The sequence below is a fragment of the Chinchilla lanigera genome, unplaced genomic scaffold (assembly GCF_000276665.1).
Source record: "Chinchilla lanigera isolate Chin_1 unplaced genomic scaffold, ChiLan1.0 scaffold00053, whole genome shotgun sequence".
Taxonomy (NCBI): Eukaryota; Metazoa; Chordata; class Mammalia; order Rodentia; family Chinchillidae; genus Chinchilla; species Chinchilla lanigera.
This window is the reverse complement of record NW_004955454.1, coordinates 10,062,077-10,085,457: the sequence shown is the minus strand read 5'-3', so window position 1 is coordinate 10,085,457 and position 23,381 is coordinate 10,062,077. Positions and strand designations below refer to the sequence as shown.

The 23,381-nt window shown below is 37.1% G+C and overlaps 1 protein-coding gene across 3 annotated transcripts in view; it reads right to left on the bottom strand.

Moving 5' to 3' along the window:
- Positions 1-23,381, bottom strand: part of Sntg1 (syntrophin, gamma 1) — a 741,266-nt gene that overhangs the window by 354,417 nt on the left and 363,468 nt on the right. The gene's annotated exons all lie outside the window — the stretch shown is intronic.

Genomic DNA, 23,381 nt, shown 5'->3' with positions numbered 1-23,381 from the left:
TCCGTGAAGACAACTTGCGTCCTCCTCTTCTTGTGGAAGCTGAGCAAAACCCCAGACAGTCTCAGAAACCTTGGTGAGCTTCCCCAGCCCTTCCCACACATGCCTGGGAGCCAGCTGAATGCAAGAAAGGTCGGGAGCATCGGGGACCACCTTGCCAACATTCACCAGCACAGGGGCTGCACTGAGCACTGTGGATCTGCAGACTCTCTCCCTGCCACTCAAACACAATCAGAACAGTGAGGCGGCACTCCAGAAAGACTGCATCTTCAAAAATGACAAAACAAAGGAGAAAAATGCAATTCCAAACCACCACAACACCCAAAACAAGTCCAGGAAACATCAACACAGTGGAGCCTGGAAGTCATACACCTGAAATTTCTGAAATGATAGCAACTAAAGTAAAGAAACAACTCCAGGCCATAGAAGACATCAGATCAGAAATAATGTCTCAGGTGAGAAAAGAAATAACAACAATAATGAAAGAAATGTTCAGCATATCCAAAGATGACATAGACAAGAAAATAGAACCACATAGACAATTCATGGAAACCTTCAGGGAACAATATCAAAAAGAACTAGAAGTTATGAAACAGATACAAACAGATATCTAGGGAATTGAAAATTCCATGGGAAGCTTGCAAAACCACCTGAACAAAGCTGAAGGTAGACTTTCACACTTTGAAGACAGCACTGCCATTAATGAATGTGAAAAGAAGGATCTCTTAAAAACAACAAGGGAACAGGAAATAACAATTCAACAACTTCAAGACGAGGCAAAGCAAAACAATGTCAGGGTAATGGGTGTTAATGAAAGAACAGGTGTCAACACAAATGACATAAAAAGACCATTTGCAGAAATAGTAGCAGAAAATTTTCCAGGCATGGAAAAAGAATCGGACATCCAGATAAGTGAAGTATATACAACTCCAGTTAATCATAACAAAAATAAATCTATACTCAGACATATAGTGATCAAGATCCTGGAAACTCAACAAAAGCTCAGAATATTAAAAGCTTTTAGAGAAAAGAAACGGATCATCTATAAAGCTAAGCCTATCAGAATCATGGCAGACTTCTCAACACAAACCATAAAGGCAAGAACAGCTTGGAATGAAGTATTTCAAATACTAAAAGAAAACAACTTCCAACCCAGATGGATGTACTCTGAGAAATTATCTTTCAAATTTAATGGACAAATAAAATATTTTCATGATAAAGAACAACTGAAAAATTCATGAGCATGCAAAGATTCCTACAAAGAGTACTAAAAGTTATCCTACAAAGAGATAAAACAGAACACAACTTCAAGAACAACAACAGAAAAGAACAATCAAGCACAGCAAGCAATTAAGCAGAGTGAAAAAGGAGGATACAACAGAAAGAAAATATCCTGATAAAGATAAACCATCAGTGTAAATGGCCTCAATGCACCCCCAGAAAGAAGCAGACTAGCAGAGTGGATCAGGAAACAGAACCCAACTATATGCTGTATACAAGAAAACATTTAACTCAACAGGAAATTTATAGACTGAAAATTAAAACATGGAATACAATATTCCATGGAACAGGAACCCAGAAAAAAGTGGGTGTAGCTATTCTGTTTGCAGACAGTGTGAACTTCAAACCAAGAACAATCAAAAGAGATAAAGAAGGTCACTACATACTTGTGAAGGGGAAGCTTCAAGAGGAAGTGATTATAATTGTAAACATCTATGCACCAAATATAGGAGCACCCACCTATATAAGACAAATTCTAACAGACATGAAGAATGAAATAAGTAGCAACACAATCATAACAGGTTACTTTAACAAACCATTGTCACAAACAGAAAGATCAACTAAACAAAAAATTGGGAAAGAAATAACAGAACTTAAGAAAACTGGTGAACATATGGACTTAGTAGAACCTTACAGAGTGCTCCACTCAACAGCCTCAGAATACACATTCTTCTCAGCAGCACATGGGTCGTTCTGTAAAATAAACCATATACTAGTACATAGAACATGTTTACATAAATTTAAAGAAATTAAAATTATCCCATGTATACTATCAGACTATAGTGCAATGAAATAGGAAATTAATGACAGAGGAAAACACAGAAACTCCATAAACAGTTGGAAATTAAATAACATCCTTCTGAACAGCCAATGGGTCACAGATAAAATCAAAGTAGAGATTAAGCACTACTTACAATCAAACGAAAATGGAGATACACCTACAGGAACCTGTGGGATGCAATGAAACCAGTACTCAGGGGGAAGTTTAGGGCAGTGAATGCCCACCTTAGGAAAACAGAATAAGCACGAATAAACAATCTTATGCTGTACTTCAAGTTCCTAGAGAAAGAAGAGCAAGTCAAACCCAGACCCCAAAGAAGGCAGGAAATTATAAACTTCAGAGCAGATATTAGCACAATGGAGACTAAAAAAAAAATACGAAGAATTAATGACCCCAAGAGTTGGTTCCTTTAAAGAACAAATAAAATAGATAAACCCCTAGGCAACTTATTAAAAAAGGGAAAGAAAAACCTGAAATACATGCCATAAAGAATGAAAGGGGTGAAATCACTACAGATCTTGAAGAAATTCAGAAGATCATTAATACCTACTTTGAAAAGCATTACTCTCCTAGGATGGAAAACACAGAGAAAATGGACAGATTTCTAGATACATATGAATTACCAAAACTGAATGAAGAAGATATAAACGTTCTGAATAACTCAATATCAGCCAGTGAAATTGAGAATGTAATTAAAAACTTGCCAATGAAGAAAAGCCTGGGTCCTGATGGATCCACAGCTAAATTTTACAAGCAATTTAGGGAAGATTTAACATCAACTATCCTCAAACTCTTTAATGAAATTGAAAGTGAAGGAATTCTCTCAAACTCATTCCTGGAGGCAAGTATTATCCTAATACAAAAACCAAAGAAAGATCCAACTGAAAAAAAGAACTACACACCAATCTCTGTAATGAATATAGATGTAAAAGTTTTTCAATGAAATATTAGCAAACAGAATACAAGTCACCAAGAAGATTATACACCACTACCAAGTGGGATTCATACCAGGAATGCAGAGATGGTTCAATACATGCAAATAAATCAATGTAATGCACCATGTCAATAGAGCCAAGGACAAAAATCACATGGTAATCTCCATTGATGCAGAAAAAGCCTTTGATAAATTCCAACACTCATTCATGTTGAGAACCCTACAGAAAATTGGAATAGATGGCCTTTACCTCAAGCTGATCAAAGCCATCTATGACAAACCAACAGCCAACATCATAAAAAGTGATTAAAAATTGAGTTTTCACTGTAGATTCAGGAATAAGACAAGGCTGTCCACTGTCACCACTCCTATTCAATATAGTTCTGGAAATATTAAATAGAGTAATTAGACAAGAGAGAAATAAAAGGAATAAGGATAGGGATGGAAGAAGTGAAATTATCATTATTTGCAGATGACATGATACTCTACATAGAAGACCCCAACAACTCCACCAAATGACTCATGGATTTAATAACCAAATTCAGAAGCGTAGCTAGATACAAAGTTAACACTCAAAAATCAATAGCATTCCTGTACACAAGTAACAAACAGACTGAGACAGAAATTAAGGAAATCACACCTTTTAAAATAGCATCTCAAAAGATGAAATACTTAGAAATCAATCTAACAAAAGAAGTAAAAGATCCATACATTGAAAAGTATAGTACTCTGAAAAAAGTGATCAAAGATGATATCAGAAAATGGAAAGGTATTCCTTGCTCATGCATAGGAAGAATCAACATTTTGCAAAAGGTCATACTCCCAAAATTCTTGTTACAGATTCAGTGCAATAGCAATTAAAATACCATTAGTATACCTCACAGATCTAGAGAGAACATTCCTAAAGTCCATCTGGAACCAGAAGAGACCTAGAATAGCAAAAGTAATATTGGGAAACAAAGGACAGGCAGGAGGCATCATAATTCCTGAATTAAAATTATATTACAAAGCTACTGTGATAAAATCAGCGTGATCCTGGCACAAAAACAGACCTGAAGATCAATGGAACAGATTAGAAGGTACGGATACAACTACAAAGACACTCAGTCACCTTTCTTTGACGAAGGGGCCAAACATGTTCAATGGAAGGAAGATAGCGTCTTTAATAAACGGTGCTGGAAAAACTGGCTTTGCACATGCCAAAGACTAAAACTAGACACATGTCTCTTACCATGCAGTAAATTAAAGTCAAAATGGATCAAAGATGTAAATATTAAGACAGAAACACTAAATTTATTGGAACAGAAAGTAGGTAAAAATCTTGACAACATTGGGACAGGCAGAGAGTTCATGAACAAAAACCAAACTGCACGTAAGGTACTTCCAAGAATCAACAACTGGGATGTCACCTTATTGCAAATTTTTTCACATCTAAAGAAATCGCCAATAAAGTAAAAAGAAAACCCACAAACTGGGAAAAAATTTTAGTCAACTGGCCCTCAGACAAAGACTTCTATCTAGGACACGTAAAGAATTAAAAAAAATCAGGTCCCCCAAATTCAAAGACCCAATCCAAAATGCTCATTTGAGATGAATACACACTTCTCAAATGAAGCGATACTAATGGCGAATGAATACATGAAAAAATGTTCGGCTTCATTGGTCATCTGAGAAATGCAAATAAAAACAACCCTGAGATTCCATCTCATCCCATAAAGAATGGCTATCATCAAGAAATCAACCAATAACAAATGCTGGAGAGGCTGTGGAGAGAAAAAAACCCTACTCCACTCCTGATTGGAGTGTAGATTGGTGAAACCACTGTGGAAATCAGTTTGGAGATTCCTCACGAAACTAGGATTTGAAGTCCCATTTAACCCAGCTATTCCCCTTCTGGGTATTTTCCCAGAAGAATTAAAGACATCATACCACAGTGACACATATGCATCCATGTTTATAGCAGCAAAGTTTGTTATAGCTAAATCTTGGAAACAACCCAGATGCCCATCCACTGGGGAATGGATTAAAAAGATGTGATATTTTTATACAATGGAGTATTACTCAGCTATGAATAAAGACAATCTCAGGCTTTTTGTGGGTCAGTGGATGCAACTAGGGACCATATTCATAAGTGAAATAAATTGGACCCAAATGGGTAACGATCATATGGTCTCCTTCGTGTAGGAACCTGAAAGACTAAGTAAAACTCAAAACGTACAATAGATGACAGGAAAGGGAAATAAATTGTTCAAAGGAAGGAATGACTTGGATGAGGGAAAGAAGAAAAAAGAAAGAAGGAATGCAAAATAAAAAATATATATGAATAGCTGTGATAACCCTATTGCTGATTTCTGATGGTGTATTGCAATGAACAGTTAATGATTACAATTTTTTATGTCCTCATCGATTGTTCATGCTTGTGTCTGGTGGTCTGAGCAACTGATTTGAAGGTAACAATATGCAATGGAATTACAGTGGTCAACTCCTACCATCTTGTCTAGTGAAACCCCACATTATCTCTACTGTTTTATCGAAGAATTAGTTTCATATTCCCTATAATGGTTTGAGCACTCTTCCAATCTGACATCTGGTAATCTGAGCAATGTAGTTGAAGATAGGGATATGTAATGTAACAACCAATGTTGATTCATATTGGTTTGTCGTGAGACTCTGTATCACTTTGAATATTCTTGCTTTCATTTGTTTCTGTTTGTGACACTAGTATGCTGCTACTGTTATATTAAGTTGTTTGTTTCTCATTTACTACTCTCTTTAAAATAAAGAAAAATAAAAAATAATTAAAAAGAAAAAAATTAAGTATTAACAGTTCTTTTCCATAAATCAACAGAAACTCAGCTATAAAAAGGATAAACTCAAGGCTCTTATAGGTAAATGAATGCAATTAGAGACCATACTCATAAGTGAAATAAATTGGATCCACATGTGTAAACATCACATCATCTCCCTGCTATAAAAACATGAAAGAATAAATAAAACCCAAAATGTACAGTAGATAATATGAAAGGGAAAGAAATTGCTCAAATTAAGGAATAACTGGATATATATATGGATTGGTGGCATAACTGTACTGCTGCTGTCTGATGGTTTGTTGAGGGGAATAGTTAATGATTAAAAGTTGCTTTTTGAATATTTTGACCCATTTTGCATGCTTATATCTGGTAATCTGAGCAATTTATGTGATGACAGCAATTTATAGTATAACAACCATTGGTGAATTCCTACATTCCTGCCTAATGACACTATGTATTGTCTCTAACGTTCTTTTAAATTATTATTGTCTTATTCCCTTTAAGGATTTGATCAGTATTGCACTCTTACATCTGGTAATCTGGAGCAATTTTGTTGAAGATAACAATATGTAATATAACAACCACTGTTAATCCCTATCATTTGGTTTGAAATCCTGTACCATTTTTGATGTCCTTACTTCGTTTATATTTTGCTAATGCTTTTTTTTGTATGATTTTCTGTAAAATAAAAATTAAAAATAAATAAATAAATGAAAACTGTGATGATTTCATAATATGAATTTTAAAATAATCATTCATTTCAACACATAATTTAAATTTATATTTCGAAAACAGTTTTGGTATTATTCTTTTTTCACATCCACAGGTGGAAAATGTTTTTTGTTTGTTTGTTTGTTTGTTTGTTTTTCTCCGGTACCGGGAACCGAACTCACAACCTTGCGCTTGCCAGGCAGGCGCTTTTGCCACTGGGCTAAATCCCCAGCCCCCACAGGTGGAAAATGTTGCATGGCGCTGAACTGCATCGCAGCCATGACAGACAGGCAATGCTGAGACCTCTCTGTGACTGCTGCTGTGCTATCCTTTCAGCTCACAACTTAGAAATTGTACATAATGCATGTAAAAGAAGTGTAAAATGAATTTTAACTGAAAGACTTTAAATTCAAATTTTGCAATACGGTTGGGCATTCACAGTCCTTAATGACTTGATTTTTTTTTTGTCTGATTATGTTTTTTTTTCCCGTATCGGGAATCAAACTCACAACTTTGCGCTTGCCAGGCAGGCGCTGTGCCGCTGAGCTAAAACCCAGCCCTTAATGACTTGATTTGGACAACGAATCATTTCATGAACATTGCAAAATTAAAGAGCTCGAAGTTGTCAGTCTCTCACAACACCATAGTTAGAGCTGTTACCCATGGGCTCGGTCGGAACCGAATCCGGCTCTGGTTGTCTTGAGTTTCTGGGGCTGTTTCCCCACTTGCAAACAAGAGTATGAGAAACCCATAAAAATGTCAAAGTTCATTTATTTACAGTTTTACACAACCAGAAGGGTGGCTAATCTTTCTTTCCAAAACTCAGAAGCACTCCAATTTAAGAGGGATTGACCAAACTCCAGGACATCCCTGCCTATAGATTTAGTCAAACTTTATTCCTGAGTGCTGGGATCACTGGATCCTCCTTACTATCAAGACTAGTGGGCAGGGGCAATTTATACTCTCAGCATGAGGAAGCTTGGAAGATGTTTACCTTTTTAAAAATTCTGCTGTTTTAAGGATCCATCTTTAACCTCCCTCTTTACATCAGGATTAAAAAAAAATGTAACTCCCAACTTGCTGTCCAGCAACCACCATCTAGAACACAGAAAAGTTCACCAGTATTTATAATACAGCACAAACCAAAAGTGCTCAACAGTACTCAAAGCCAAATGCCGAGATGTAGGAGGTCATATTTAATTGGAGAGGTTACAATCATCTTTGTAGAAGTGACATTTGAGATAGTCCTACAATTATTATTTCTATTTTGATGTGGTATAAGGAAAGAAGTGATACAAGTCTTTCAAGATTGAAAGAAATAGCATAAGGATAAGTGCGATTTTAGAAATTATAAAGCACTTTCAGAACATAGCAAGATGCTTGAGGCTTGCATCTCCAGCAATATGTCCAACTCATTATATTTCCCTCAAGTGCAAGACTGGTTTGTCATTTGCAATGAGCACGTCGAATAAGATTTTCAGTTTTATCTTTTTATGACACTTCAGTCTCCCTGGTACCTTCTAGGAATCTTCTAAAAACTAAGGTGATCAAGTTACATACAATTTCAGGCCAAATTATTGTTGAATTGATTCTCTCACTTTTTAAAAAAGTATACCACCCTTATTTAAGTAATTTTATGACAAAGATCATTGATAGAGAGAAACTTGATATAAAGCATGAAATGAATCTGGAGAAGCCAAGGAAGTATGAGTTTGCAGGATACTCTTTTAGAGAAGAAAAAGCTGTAGACGTGTGCAGCATGAAAAAGCTACACAAGGATAGACCTCTGAGAGTCTCCAGAGAATCCCCTTGCAAATACAGCAGGTTATCAGTCATCTCAGCTGTAGTAGGAAATTACCCAGTGTAAGACATAACACTGCAAGACATTATAGGAAATAGTAGCAACCCTCACACAGGCCAAGAATATTTCAATGCTTGTACTCTTGGGCAGAGTCAAATTTCAGGATTCATAGAGCGCCGGCTAGCCAACATGCAAGCATCGTGACTTAGGTATAACAAGCTCTTGACTGCATAGTGCACTACCTGTACCTAACAAAATTATTTTGGTGTCTAAAAGGATCAAACTCTAAGTAACATTCTTCATCAAATAAAGCTTAGCAATAGCTTCAAGAATAGAAACACTATCCAGGATAAAAGCAGTATAATTCTAAGTTTCTGATCACCAATATAAGGCAACTAAAGAGGCAAAAAATAGACATCACCATGTACAATAGAGGTAAAAAGTCCATCAAAACTGATTCAGAACTGACACAGATTTAGAATCAACACATTGGAATATTACAAAAAAATTATAACTAGGTTCCATATACTCATCATGCTAAGTAGAGATATGGAAGACGTGAGAGGAGCCACTAACCCAACACACAGACTCACACACACACACACACACACACACACACACACACACAGAATGTGATTGAGAACAACTAGCATGACCAAAAATTGTGAACTGAATTACATAGTAATTGGGTTATAAAAATAACCCAAAATCAAACAGATAAAAAATTATTTTTAAAAAAGAACAGATTAGGCCAGGGAGATAACACCATCACAGCACCTGCCTGGCAAGGGCAAGGTCTTGAGTTCAATTCCTTATGAAAAAAAGTCAGATAAAATATTAAAAAAAAAAACAGTTTATTGCAGTTGGCTAATTACATATATAATTAGAATGTGCAGACTAAAAGAGAAACAGGAAAATATTTGAAAGCAAAGTGGCAGAAAGTTTTCAATATGTGAAAACCCACAGATCCATGAATATCAATACAGCTAAGTACAAGGAACATGAGAAAAATGACACCAAAGTGTGTTACAGTAAAAGTGGACACAGCAAGTGATGATGAAGAAAAACTTAAGTGGTACAGAGGGGGAAAGTGCCACGATTTTCAGGCTAAGAAAATAAAGATAAATATAACTTCTCCAAAAGAAAAATTAAATAAGAACAGAGCACCCTGATACAAATTGGAATATTGACTTTATTTTTAATAAATAATTCTATCCCTGAAAAGATTTAGAAGGCATTACTCTGTGGTCTAGTGATAAAAATACAAGAGACTATTTGGGTCCTACATTGGGGAAATCAAGGTTGAAAATACAGCATAAGGAAAAAGTTTAAAAATATATCTTATAATTGCTTATGAAACACTGAGGAAAATTTCACCAAAAACTTTTTAAAGTATGATGATACCAAGCTAATTAACCTGTTCCCCAAAATAAGACCTAGCCAGAAAATAATAAGCTTGAACACTAGAGATCAAAAATCCCAGCCCCAGTCAGCCTTGCCAGTTGTAACTATTCTCTGGCTTTATTTGGTGGCTACTTCATAAGGCAGGTTAAGGAAGGATATCTCTAGCTTAAAAGCTAATTATTTTCTGGCTAGGTCTTATTTTGGGGAAAACAGTGTACAGAAAAAGAAAGACCTCAGGAATGAGTGTTGAAATTTTTAAGGTAGAATTGAGAAAGTTTAAATTTACCTTTAAATACTTCAGAAAATATTGATGTTAAAGGATGAGAGAAAATATGCATCAGTGTTAATTTTATTATTCTATATCTGTTGTTTTTCCATAAAAATTAATTTAAAGACAACTGTAAAGACATATTCTTAAAGCACCAGTTGTACTTAAATGTTCTATATCACTTTGCATCATAAAATAAACATAAAATGAATGGTTTAACACTTTTAATATATTGTCCTATAATTCAAGGAGTCTTCTTGTGGAGTTTGTGGGGTCTTCCATGTAAAGTATCATGTCATCTGTAAATAGTGATAGTTTTACTTCCTTTCCTATCTTTATTCCTTTTCTCTGTCTTATCTAATTGCTCTGGCTAATGGTTCCAGAACTATACTGAACAGGAGTGGTGACAGGGACATCCTTGTCTTGTTCCCGATTTTAAAGTAAAACCTTTCAGTTTTTGTCCATTTAGAATGATGTTGGCTGTTGAATTGTCATAGACGGCTTTGATCAGGTTAATGTAAAGACCATCTATTCTTATTTTCTGTAGAGTTTTTATCATAAATACATGTTGGACCTTGTCGAAAGCTTTTTCTGCATCTGTTGAGATGATCGTGTGGTTTTTGTTTTTGTCTTCACTGATATGGCATACAACATTTATAGATTTCCAAATATTGAACCAACCCTGCATTCCTGGAATGAATCTGACTTGGTCGTGATGTATGATTTTCTTGATAATTTGCTGCATTCTATTTGCTAGTATCTTATTGAGTATCTTTTTATCTATATTCATTAGGGAGATTGGTCTGTTGTCTTGGTTACTTTTTTCTCGCTGTTGGGACAAAATACCTGACGCCCAAAATTAAGGAAGGAAAGGTTTATTTCGCTTACAGTTCATGGAAGTTTCAATCCATACTTGGCAGATTATAAGGCAGAGTGGCACATTGCAGACGGCTTCATCTCAGGGGGGCAGCACACAGCTAAGCCACAAGCACACACCAGGGAGGAATGGGGTAGGAATGCCCCCAAGCAGCTTCTTCCTTCCTAGTTTACATATGCAAATGATCCACTCCAGGGCGGGTGCAGCTCTCACACCCACAATTATTCAACTCTAAAAGCCTGCCCTGTGACTGCATGTGGCTTTGGAGGGGACACACAGACATAAACCATAACATCTGTAGTTCTCTTTCTTGGTTGGGTCTTTCTCTGGTTGTGGTATCAGTACGATGCTTGCCTCCGGATATGAGTTAGAGAGAAATGCTTCCTTTTCAGTTTCACTGAAGAATTTGAAGAGGGTTGGTATTAAATCTTCTCTGAATTTCTTGTAAAATTCTGCTGTGAATCGATCAGGGCCTGGGCTTTTCTTTGTCAGTAGGTTTTTAATCACGCTTTCAATATCATTAATTGATATTGGATTGTTCGGGAATTTGATATCTTCTTGACTCAACCTTGTTAATTTGTACATATCTAGGAATCTGTCCATTTATTCTGAGTTTTCTATCCTATGGGAGTAAAGATTTTCAAAGTGCGTATTAATGATCTCCTGAATTTCTAAGGAATCTGTAGTAATTTGATACTTTTCATTCTTTGTTGCGTGAATTTGAGTTCTTTTCTTCCTTTTCTTGATAAGGTTGACTAGGTGTTTATCAACTTTATTTATTCTTTCAAAGAACCAGCTCTTTGATTCATTTATTTTTTGGAGGGTTTTCTTTGTCTCAATTGAATTAATTTCTGCGCTAATCTTTATTATTTCCTTCCTTCTTTGGGCTTTGGGCCTGACTTGTTCTTCTTCTTGTAAAAGTTTGAGATGTAGCATTAGGCTTCTTATTTGTTCTCTTTCTGTTTTCCTTATATGTGAATTCACTGCTATAAATTTACCTCTGAGGACTGCTTTCATTGCATCCCATAGATTCCGGTAAGTTGTATTTATATTTTCATTTGTTTGTAGGTATTTTTTAATGTCCTCTTTAATTTTTTCTGTAACCCATTGGTTGTTCAGGAGGTTGTTGTTTAATTTCCAAGTGTTTATGGAGTTTTTGGAGTTCCTTTAGTAGTTAATTTCCAATTTCATTGCACTGTGGTCAGATAATATGTGTGGGATAATTTCAACTCTTTTGCATTTTGGAAGGTATGCTCTATGGGCTAGAATGTGGTCTATTTTAGAGAAAGACCGAGAAAAATGTGTATTCTGATGTTCCTGAAAGAGTTAATTTAAACTAGGAGGTATGATAGACATTGTGAAATGACAGGAAAACACTTAAGGTTAAAGTATAACTGGGATGTGGGAAGAGAATGGAAAGAAGGAGAATTTTTGTATGTATGTATATTCAGGATAGTTAACATAGTTGTTATACTGTCTTCTATTTCTTTGCTGAAAGAAACTGTCAATGAGTCCTTGATTGATCAATATTGCATGTCTCTGTGTGTTTTCATGAGAAACCACTTTGAAGATGTCAATATGTAATACAGCAAGCATTGTTAATTTCCTACCAATTTGTTTATAACTCTGTATTGTATGTACTGTTCTTTTGCTATTTTGTAAAAGGTTGTCTGTCTCTTAATGTTTTCCTCCTTTTATTTTTAAAATAAAAATAAAAAAAATATTGTCCTATATGCAATGGCCCCTTTACTTAAAGAAACAGCCAATGATCAATAAATAAAATAGTTTCTGTAAATGGAAACATTGTATAAACAACTAGCATGACAGTGAATGTAGTCATTGAAAGTAGGAAATTGCAGCTGAAGTGAGAAAGCAGGTCACAAATTTTCATGTGCCTCTTCACTGTTCATCCTAAATGACTATATTCACATAGGAAAAAATTGTGAAAGAAATGAGTTTTCCCACAATCAAAACCAGCATGTAGCCGAGGCTCTCTGCTGTCGGAAATATATCAATTAAGAAATCTTTCAACTGAAATATCTGAAACTAGACTGCGGTTTTAAACAATGATTGTTAGATGCACAGACTTACTCTGGTGAACGGCTTTCTGAAGTGGTTGTTCCTGCAGTTTCTAACCGAATGGGCCCTGACAGAGACATGCTCGCTCATCTAGATGTTGGAATCCATTTTGATAAACATCCAATAAACTGGATATGTTATGTCACTTTAGAAAACTACTTTGAAAATTGAGAGCATAATTTCTCCTGCCTCACTGCAGCTTAGACATTACTATCTTTTAAAATAAATTTGTAAGCTCTCTACATTAATGCCTCAATCCTAGGAAATAACGATGCATAACCAAACTGCATTGTGCAAGGTGGAATCTGTGCAGCTCAGCAGCTAGACATTATGTTGCATCCTTTAGTTCAAAATATCTTTCTTACTTTAGTCTATGAGCAGCTGGGGATACTGAAATATTTAGAAAAGAGCTGAAGATTTTGTTACCATTTAATCCCGCAAATCAAGAGGTAGTAGGAAAGTAAAATGCTTTCTCTCTCTCTCTCTCTCTCTCTCTCTCTCTCTTTCTCACACACACACACACACACAGATATAAGCAAAAGTACAAAAGTTATACTTTTGAATTTGAAAGACAGTGAAAGAAAAATGCCAAGTGTAAAAGAAACTCAGTTCAGATGAATAAAGAAAGAAGATAATACAGTGAATGAAAACAGTGACAGGAAATAAATAACAGAAGTATATCACACAATAAATTACATTTTTCTCTTTATGATGAAGCAAGGAAAGAAATGCCTGCACAAACAGAAGAATCATAAATGTAGGATGCAGTAATTAACCAAATATGTGGGTAAAATTACATAGAAATGAAGTAGCCTGTCTCACATCTGAGTTGTAGAAACGGAGCACAGAATATGGCCACAGTTGCAGGAGGAATTGGAAGTAGATCTAAAAGTGGTAGACTAGACTGTCACTGGAAATCACTTACATGGAAATACAAGACAGCTGGCAAATATGTAAAGTCCTGTCCATTCCATGTACTGTAATCAGCGCATGTGAACTAAATGTCAGGAGGTCAATACAGATTAAATGACAAGCAGAATTTGGAGGGAATACAATTACATATAGAAATGACATATGCTAAGAAAAACCTAAACACAACAAACAAAAGTTTACAATTTTTTTTATTTTTCCATATGTCCCATTACATTTTGTATTTTTCATAAAATTATTTTTTAATAATCTAAGACTTGAACGCCTGTAATCTCAGCACTCGGAGGCTGAGGCAGGAGGATCATTGCAAGTTGGAGGCCAGCCTGAATTTCAGAGCAAGACCCTGTCTCAAAAAGACAAGAAAACAAGCAAACAAAAAAACAAATCCGTGAATTATTTATAAGCAATTATTTGTGGAGAAATATGACTTAAGATCTTATCCACGGAAGCGAGTACTTCTCAATGTTAGTTATTTTACTTTTTTAATTTACAAAATAATAACCATATATATGTGGGGTATGATGTGTGATGTTATGACAACGGGTACCTGGGGAATGATGAAATCAGACTAATTAACATATTCCCACCTCATTACCTGCCATTTCTTTGTCACAGGCACACTGAATATCTAGCCTGATACTTTTTGAAAACTACAGTAATTATAGTTATCACATTGTGAAGATCACAACGCTAGCTGACAATTTGCAGACTTAAACTAATATTTTTTTCTTTTTTCTGTTTGGGGATTGACAACTAGAGGTCAATGATACCCAGCTGAACTGAGTGAGCGTGGTGTTGGGTGTGGGAGGCCCACCTGGGGACTGTTGCCAGCAGCATAAGAGGCAGAACTGGAGAGGAAGAAGTTAGGTGTTGTTGGGAGCTGGTAGAAGCTGTTGGGGGACAGTTGGAAGCAGAGAGAAGCTGTAAGGAGCTTTTGGTTCTCCTGGAGGAGCTCGTCATGCTGGCTTTCCTGAGGAAATCGGCTGCTCTTGTCCTCCAAGGAGCTTAGGACATTCTTGTTGCTGAGAATGTCTTTGGTTCACCTTGGGGGAGCTCTGCTCCTCACTTTGAGCATCGCTTCCTGCCTCTGGAGGGGAAGATGCTGCACTGCTCAGTCTCCAAGAGAAACATGTCACCTTGACTTTCCGGATGGGAACTCGGCTGTCCTTATTATCAGAGAAGCTCAGGACCTCACTGTTGCTAAGAATGGCTGTGGTGCTTTTAGGGGGAGCTTTGATTGTTATTTTGAGTGTTGCTTCCTGGCTCCAGTGCAGATCCCTCAGCCTCCTAGCACAGACCCTTCATCCTGCTGGCACAGACTTTCTACCTCCCACGACTGACCTTTGGGCCTTCCCAGGGCAGATCCACAAAACAGACCTACAGGGGACATTATTGTGAGCTCTAGGCCTCCAGTTGAATTCATGGAAAGCATTATTATGAGCTCTAGGTCTTCAGCTGAACTCATATAGGACTTTGCTGTGGGATCCAGGCCCTCAGCTGTATTCTTTGGTTTTTAGTGTGTGGACAGATTTCCTGCACTCTCTTGTATATGATTCTTTGGGTGACTATTATAAATAATCTTATAAAATGTGTGTCCTGTATTATATTGTTTCCATTTGCAAAAAGCCCCCAAACCAACACACCCTGTGAATCCTTTTTAAGTCTTTATTCTCTACTGTTAAAAGCTTAATAGATTCTACAGATAAGAGATATCATACAGTATTTGCCTTCTTGTATTTGGCTTATTTCCTTTAAGGTGAACTTCCTGAAGATTTATCTATGTTGCTGCAAATGGTGGAATTTCCTTATGGTTCTAGGGTTGAATAGTTTCCATTATGTAAATATTCCACGTTTGTTTCATCCATTAATCTGCTGCTAGCCATGTAAAGTATTTCTGTATCTTGGCTATTATGAATAATACTGTAGTGCACTGGGAGTGGGGGCAGCTCTTCAACATACTGAATTTGCCCCTTTCAATATGTAACTTGCTGAGGGATTGCTCGATCTTACAGTAATTCTCCTTTTAGTTTTTTGCAGAGCCTATCCAAGGAACCATCACCCAGCCAGGGTCATGGAGTTCTTCCACGAGGTTTCCTTTAACTAGTTTTGCAGTTTCAGTTTTTACATTGAAATGCTGAAATCATTTTGAGTTTATTCTTCTTTATAAATTAAGATAAGAGTCCAATTTATTTCTACTTCTTGGGAACGGCCAGTTTTCCCAACACCGTCTATTGGAGAGACGATCCTTTTCCCCCCACTGAGTGTTCCATTTCCCTGAAGAATGACAGTGGGATTGTGATAAGGTTACATTGCACTGGGTAATTTAACTATATCATTTTTTGCCTGCTGATGCATGTGGAGCCTCTTCTGAGTGAGCATGACTGTTGAAAGATACACTTGGAACATTCAAAGATAAATGGGTGCAACTTCAGAACATAAGGATAAGTGAAATGTTAGACACAATTTTAAACGTCTCATGGTGCTCCTCACATCCCCTGTCAGAGCTGAGCTGCACCGCGGATGGCTTCTGTAACTCAGGTGAGGTGCTGCCCGCGCCACACACAAGCTTGGGACCAGGGAGAAACCCGGACAGCTCTAAGGGCCTGGGATGCACTTCCCGCCCCTCCCATACTTCCCCTTCCCCTGTCAGAGCTGAGCAGCACCTCGGAGGGCTTCGGGATCTCAGTGAGCTGCTGCCGCCCTGACACAGAGCTTGGGACCAGACAGAAACCCAGACAGAGATGGAGCTGAATCCCGGACATCATCAGGAAGCCTGGTGAGGCACAGCGGCTCCTCCCTGATCAGCATGCAAGGCAGGAGGAATCCCGGGCACCCTCCGGGGCCTTGGGGGCTACTGGTCACCCCCATAGTGTGTCTACCTTGGCTGGGCTGAATTCCGGACATCCTCAGGTAGCCTGGTGAGGCGCGGCAGCGCCTCCCTGACCAGTGTGCAAGGCAGGAAGAACCCCAACATCCTCTGGGTCCTCGGTGGCTACTGCTCACACCCATAGTGTGTCTGCCTTGGGTAGGCTGAATCCTGAACATCTTCAAGAAGCCAGGTGAGGCACTAAGGCTCCTCCTTGACCAGCGAACAAGGCAGGTAGAACCCGGGAGACACTCTGGGGCCTCAGTGGCTACTGGCCACACCCATAGAGTGTCTGGAAGTGCTGGGTTGAATGCCAGACACCTTTAAGAACCCCAGTGAGCCACTCTGGTGCCTCCCCAACCAGTGTGTGAGGCACGGGGAGCCCTGGACAACTTCTGGAGCCTTGGTGGTCACTATAAGAACAATGCGCACCTCTCATGGGAGCTCAGCTGAAACCTGGACAGAGTCAGCGGGCTCGGGGAGTCCACTATCACCCTCCCCTTCCAGTGTGGGAAGAGGCTATCTTCTGGATAATATCTGAAGTTTCAGTGAACATGACCTGTGTTCCCCTCACTCTTGTGGAAGCTGGGCCGAACCCCAGACACTCTCAGGAACCTTGGTGAGCTTCCCCAACCCTTCCACACATGCCTGGGAGCGAAATGAATGCAAGAAAGTTCCAGAGCATCTGGGACCCCACCTTGCCAACAGTCACCAGCACAGGAGCTGCACTGAGCACTGTTGATCTGTAGACTCTCCCTGCCAATCACACACAATCAGAAGAATGAGGCTGCACTCCAGGAAGCCTCTGCATCTTCAGAAATGATGAAATGAAGGAGCAAAATTCAATCCCAGACCTCCACACCACCCAAAACAAGTCCAGGAGACATTAACGCAGAAAAGCCTGGAAGTCGTACACCTGAAATTTCTGAAATGATAGCAGCTGAAGTAAAGAAACAACTTCATCAGACCATAGAAGACATCAGATCAGAAATAATGTCTCAGGTGAGAAAAGAAAAGACAACAATAATGAAAGAAATGTTCAGCTTATCCAAAAATGACATCAACAAGAAAAAACAAGAGCAAAGACAACTCATGGAAACCTTCAGGGAACAATATCAAAAAGAACTAGAAGGTAGGAAACAGATGCAAACAGATATCCAGGGAATTAAAAATTCTATTGAAAGCTTGCAAAACCGCCTGAATGAAGCTGAAGATAGACTTTCAGACCTTGAAGACAGCACTGCCACTAATGAACATGAAAGGATGGATCTCTTATAAACAACAAGAATCCAGGAAATAACAATCCAACAACTGCAAGAGTAGGCAAAGACAAACAATGTCAGGGTAACAGGTATTAATGAAAGAGTAAGTGTCAACACAAATGACATAAAAAGACTATTTGCAAAAACAATAGCCGAAAATTTTCTAGGCATGGAAAAAGAACTGTACATGCAGACAACTGAAGTATGTAGAACTCCAGTTAATCATAATCAAAATAATTCTACAGACATATATTGTCAAGATTCCAGAAACTTAACAAAAGCTCAGAATATTAAAAGCTTTTGGAGAAAAGAAACAGATCACCTATAAAGGTAAGCCTATCAGAATCATGGCAGACTTCTCAACACAAACCATAAAGGCAAGAAGAACTTGGAGTGAAGTATTTCGGGTACTGAAAGAAAACAACTTCCAATCCATATTGATACCCTGCAAAATTATCTTCCAAATTTAATGGAGAAATAAAATATTTTCATGATAAAGAACAGCTGAAGAAATTCATGAACATCAAGCCAATCCTACAAAGAGTACTAAAAGATATTCTACAAAGCAATAAAACAGAACTCAACTTCAAGAACAACAACAGAAAGGAACAGTCAAGCAGAGCAAGCAATTAACCAGAGAGAAAAAGGAGGATCCAACAGCAGAAAAATAGCACGATAAAGATGAGCCAGTACATATCAGTTATCACCATCAATGTAAATGGACTTAGTGCACCCACTGAAAGAAGCAGACTAGCAAAGTGGATTAGGAAACAAAACCCAGCTATATGCTGTATACAAGAAACACACAACTCAAAAGGAAATTAACAGACTGATAATTAAAGGATGGAAAACAATACTCCATGCAACAGCAACCCAGAAAAGTGTGAGTGTAGCTATTGTTTGCAGACAGCGTGAACTTCAAACCAAGAACAATCAAAAGAGATAAAGAAGGTCACTAAATACCTGTGAGGGGGAAGCTTCAAGAGGAATATATCACAATCATAAACATTTATTCACCAAATATGGGAGCAGCCACCCATAGAAGACAAATTCTAACAGACATGAAAAATGAAATAAGTAGCAACACAATCATGATAGGGGACTTTAACAAAGAGATAGATAAACTAGACAAAAAATTGGGAAAGAGATAACAGAACTTAACCAAACTTGTGAACATATGGACTTAGTAGAACCTTAGAGAGTGCTCCACCCCACAGCGTCAGAATACACATTCTTCTCAGCTGCAAATGGGAGGTTCTCTAAAATAGACCACATACTAGTACATAGAATATGTTTAAGTAAATGGAAAGAAATTGAAATTATTCCATGTATACTATCAGACTATAGTGCAATGAAATGGGAAATTAATGACAAATGAAAACACAGAAACTCCATAAATACCTGGAAATTACATAACACCCTCCAGAACAACCAATAGGTCACAGATGAAATCAAAGAAGGGATTAAGCACTATTTACAATCAAACGAAAATGGAGATCCACCTACAGGAACCTGTGGGATGCAATGAAGCGGTCCCCAGGGGGAAATTTATAGTGGGAAACTCCCACCTTAAGAAAACAGAACAAGCACAAATAAACAATCTTATGCTGCACCTCACGTTCCTAGAAAAAGAGGAGCAAGTCAAACCCAGAGCACAAACAAGGCATTAAATTATAAAGCTTAGAGCAGAAATTAACACAATGGAGACTTTAAAAACAATACAAAGAATTAATGAATCCAAGAGCTGGTTCTTTGAAAGAATAAATAAAATAGATGAACCCCAAGACAACCTTATTTTAAAAAGGAAGGAAAAAACTGAAATACATGCCATAAGGAATGAAAGGGGTGAAATCACTACAGATCCTGAAGAAATTCAGAAGATCATCAATACCTACTTTCTCACTCTCACAGGATAGAAAACACAGAGAAAATGGACAGATTTCTAGATACATATGAATTATCAAAGCTGAATGAAGAAGATATAAAAGTTCTTAATAACTCAATATCAGCCAGTGAAATTGAGAATGTAGTTAAAAACTTGCCAATGAAGAAAAGCCTGGGTCCTGATGGATTCACAGCAGAATTTTACAGGCAATTTAGGGAAGATTTAACACCAACTATCCTCAAACTCTTTAATGAAATTGAAAGTGAAGGAATTCTCCCAAACTCATTCCTGGAGGCAAGTATTATCCAAATATAAAAACCAAAGAAAGATCCAACCAGAAAATAGAACTACAGCCAATCCCCCTAATGAATATCGATGCAAAACTTTCTCAATAAAATATTAGCAAACAGAATACAAGTTATGAAGAAGATTATACACCACGACCAAGTGGGATTCATACCAGGAATGCAGAGATGGTTCAATATCTGCAAATCAATCAGTGTAATAACCATGTCAATAGAGTTAAGGACAAAAATCACATGATCTTCACTGATGCAGAAAATGCCTTTGATAAAGTCCAACACTCATTCATAATGAAAACCCTAAAAGGAAATAGGAGTAGATTGCTTTTACCTCAAGCTGATCAAAGCCGTCTATGACAAACCAACAGCCAACATCATACTAAATGGTCAAAAATGGAAAGTTTTCACTTTAAATTCAGAAACAAGAGAAGGCTGTCCACTGGCACCACTCCTATTCAATATAGTTCTGGAAATATTAGGTAAAATAATTAGACAAGAAAGAGAAATAAAAGGAATAAGGATAGGAAAGGAAGAAGTGAAATTATCATTATTTGCAGATGAAATGATACTCCACATAGTAGACCCCAAGAACTCCACCAAAGGGCTCAGGGATTTAATAACCAAATTCAGTAGCATAGCTGGATACAAAGTTAACACTCAAAAATCAGTAGCATTCCTATACACAAGTAACAAACAGACAGAGAGAGAAATTAGGAAAACCTCACCTTTGACAATAGCATCTAAAAAGACAAAATAATTAGGAATCAATCTAACAAAAGAAGTAAAAGATCTATACAGTGGAAATTATAGTACTGTAAAAAAAAGAGATCTAAGAGGATATCAGAAAATGGAAAGGTATTCCTTGCTCATGGATAGGAAGAACCAACATTGTTGGAAAAATGCCATACTCCTGAAATTGTTGCATAGATTCAATGCAATGCCAATTAAAATACCATTAGTATACCTCACAGATCTAAAGAAACATTCTTAAAATTGATCTGGAACCAGAAGAGGCCTAGAATAGCAAAAGCAATCTTGGGAAACAAAGGAAAGGCAGGAGGCATCACAATTCCTGAATTAAAATTATATTACAAAGCTACTGTGATAAAATCAGCATGGTGCTGGCACAAAAACAGACCTGAAGATCAATGGAACAGATTAGAATGTACAGATACAACTACAAAGACACTCAATCAAGTTATCTTTGACAAAGGGGCCAAACAGGTTCAGTGGAAGGAAGACAGACTCTTTAATAAATGGTACTGGAAAAACTGGCTTTGCACATGCCAAAGACTAAAACTAGACACATGTCTCTTACCATGCAGTAAATTAAAGTCAAAATGGATCAAAGATCTAAATATTAAAACAGAAACTCTAAATTTATTGGAAGAGAAAGTGGGTAAAAATCTTGACGACATTGGGACAGTCAGAGAGTTCATGAACAAAAACCAACCTGAACGTAAAATACTTTAAAGAATCAACTGGGATCTCATCTTATTGCAAAGTTTTTTCACATCTAAAAAAATCATCAATAAAGTAAAAAATAAACCATGAATTGGGAAAAAATTTTAGCAAACTGGCCTTCAGACAAGAACTTCTGTCTAGGACATATAAAGAATTAAAAAATATCAGGTGTCCAAAATTCAAAGACCCAATCCAAAAATGGGCATCTGAGATGAATACACACTTCTCTAGTGACGAGATACTAATGGCTAATACATGCATTTAAAAATGTTCAACGTCATTGGTCATTCTAGAAATGCAAATTAAAAGAACACTGACATTCCATCTCACCCCAGAAAGAATGGCTATCATCAAGAAATCAACCAAAAACAAATGCTGGAGAGGCTGTGGGGAGAAAGGAACCTTACTCCAGTGCTGGTGGGAGTGTAGATTGGTGAAAGCACTGTGGAAATCAGTTTGGAGATTCCTCACAAAACTAGGATTAGAAGTCCCATTTAACCCAGCTATTCCCCATCAGGGTATTTTCTCAGAAGAATTAAAGACATCGTACCACAGCAATATATGTGTACCCATGTTTATAGCAGCACAATTTTTTATAGCTAAATCTTGGAAACAACCTAGATGCCCATCCACTGAAGAATGGATAAAAAAGACGTGATATTTTGATACAGTGGAGTATAACTCAGTTATTAGAAATTATAATCTTGAGGTTTTTGTAGGTCAATGGATGTAACTAGAGACCATACTCATAAGTGAAATAAATTGGACCCAAATGGGTAAACATCATATGGTCTTGTTCGTGTAGGAACCTGAAAGACTATGTGAAACTCAAACTGTACAATAGATGATAGGAGGGGCTGGGGATTTAGCTCAGCGGCAAAAGTGCCTGCCTGGCATGCACAAGGCCGTGAGTTCGGTTCCTGGTACCAGAGAAAAACCAAAAAAAAAAAAAAAAAAATAGATGATAGGAAAGGGAAGGAAATTGCTCAAAGGAAGGAACGACTAGGATGAGGGAAAGAAGGAAAAGGAAAGAAGGAATGAATATATAAAAATATATATGAATAGCTGTGATAACTGTATTGCTGATGTCTGATGGTGTATTGAACTGAACAGTTAATGATTACAATTTTTTATGTTCTCATCAATTGTGCATGCTTGTGTCTGGTGGTCTGAGCAACTGATTTTATTGTAACAATAGGTAATGGAATTACAATGGTGAACTTGTAATGGAATTACAATGGTGAACAATTACAATGGTGAACTTCACTTGTCTAGTGAAACCCTGCATTATCTCTACTGTTTTATCAAAGAATTAGTTTCGTATTCCCTATAATGGTTTGAGCACTCTTGCAATCTTACATACGGTAATCTGAGCAATGTAGTTGAGGATAGGGATATGTAATGTAACAACCAATGTTGATTCGTATTGTTTTGTCTTGAGACTCTATCACTTTGAATGTTCTTGCTTTCATTTGTTTCTGTTTGTGATACTGGTATGCTGCTACTGTTCTATTTCTTTGTTTGTTTGTTTCTCACTTACTACTCTCCTTAAAATGAAAAATATAAACATCTCATGGTTTCTCTTCTATAAGAACATATGTGTTCATATCTATATATCAATATACACAAATGATATATATATATACTATATATGCTATATAATATGTATATATTTGTATATAGATATACAAATAAAAGCAGATAAGAAGACAGGTAAATAGGAAGCAGG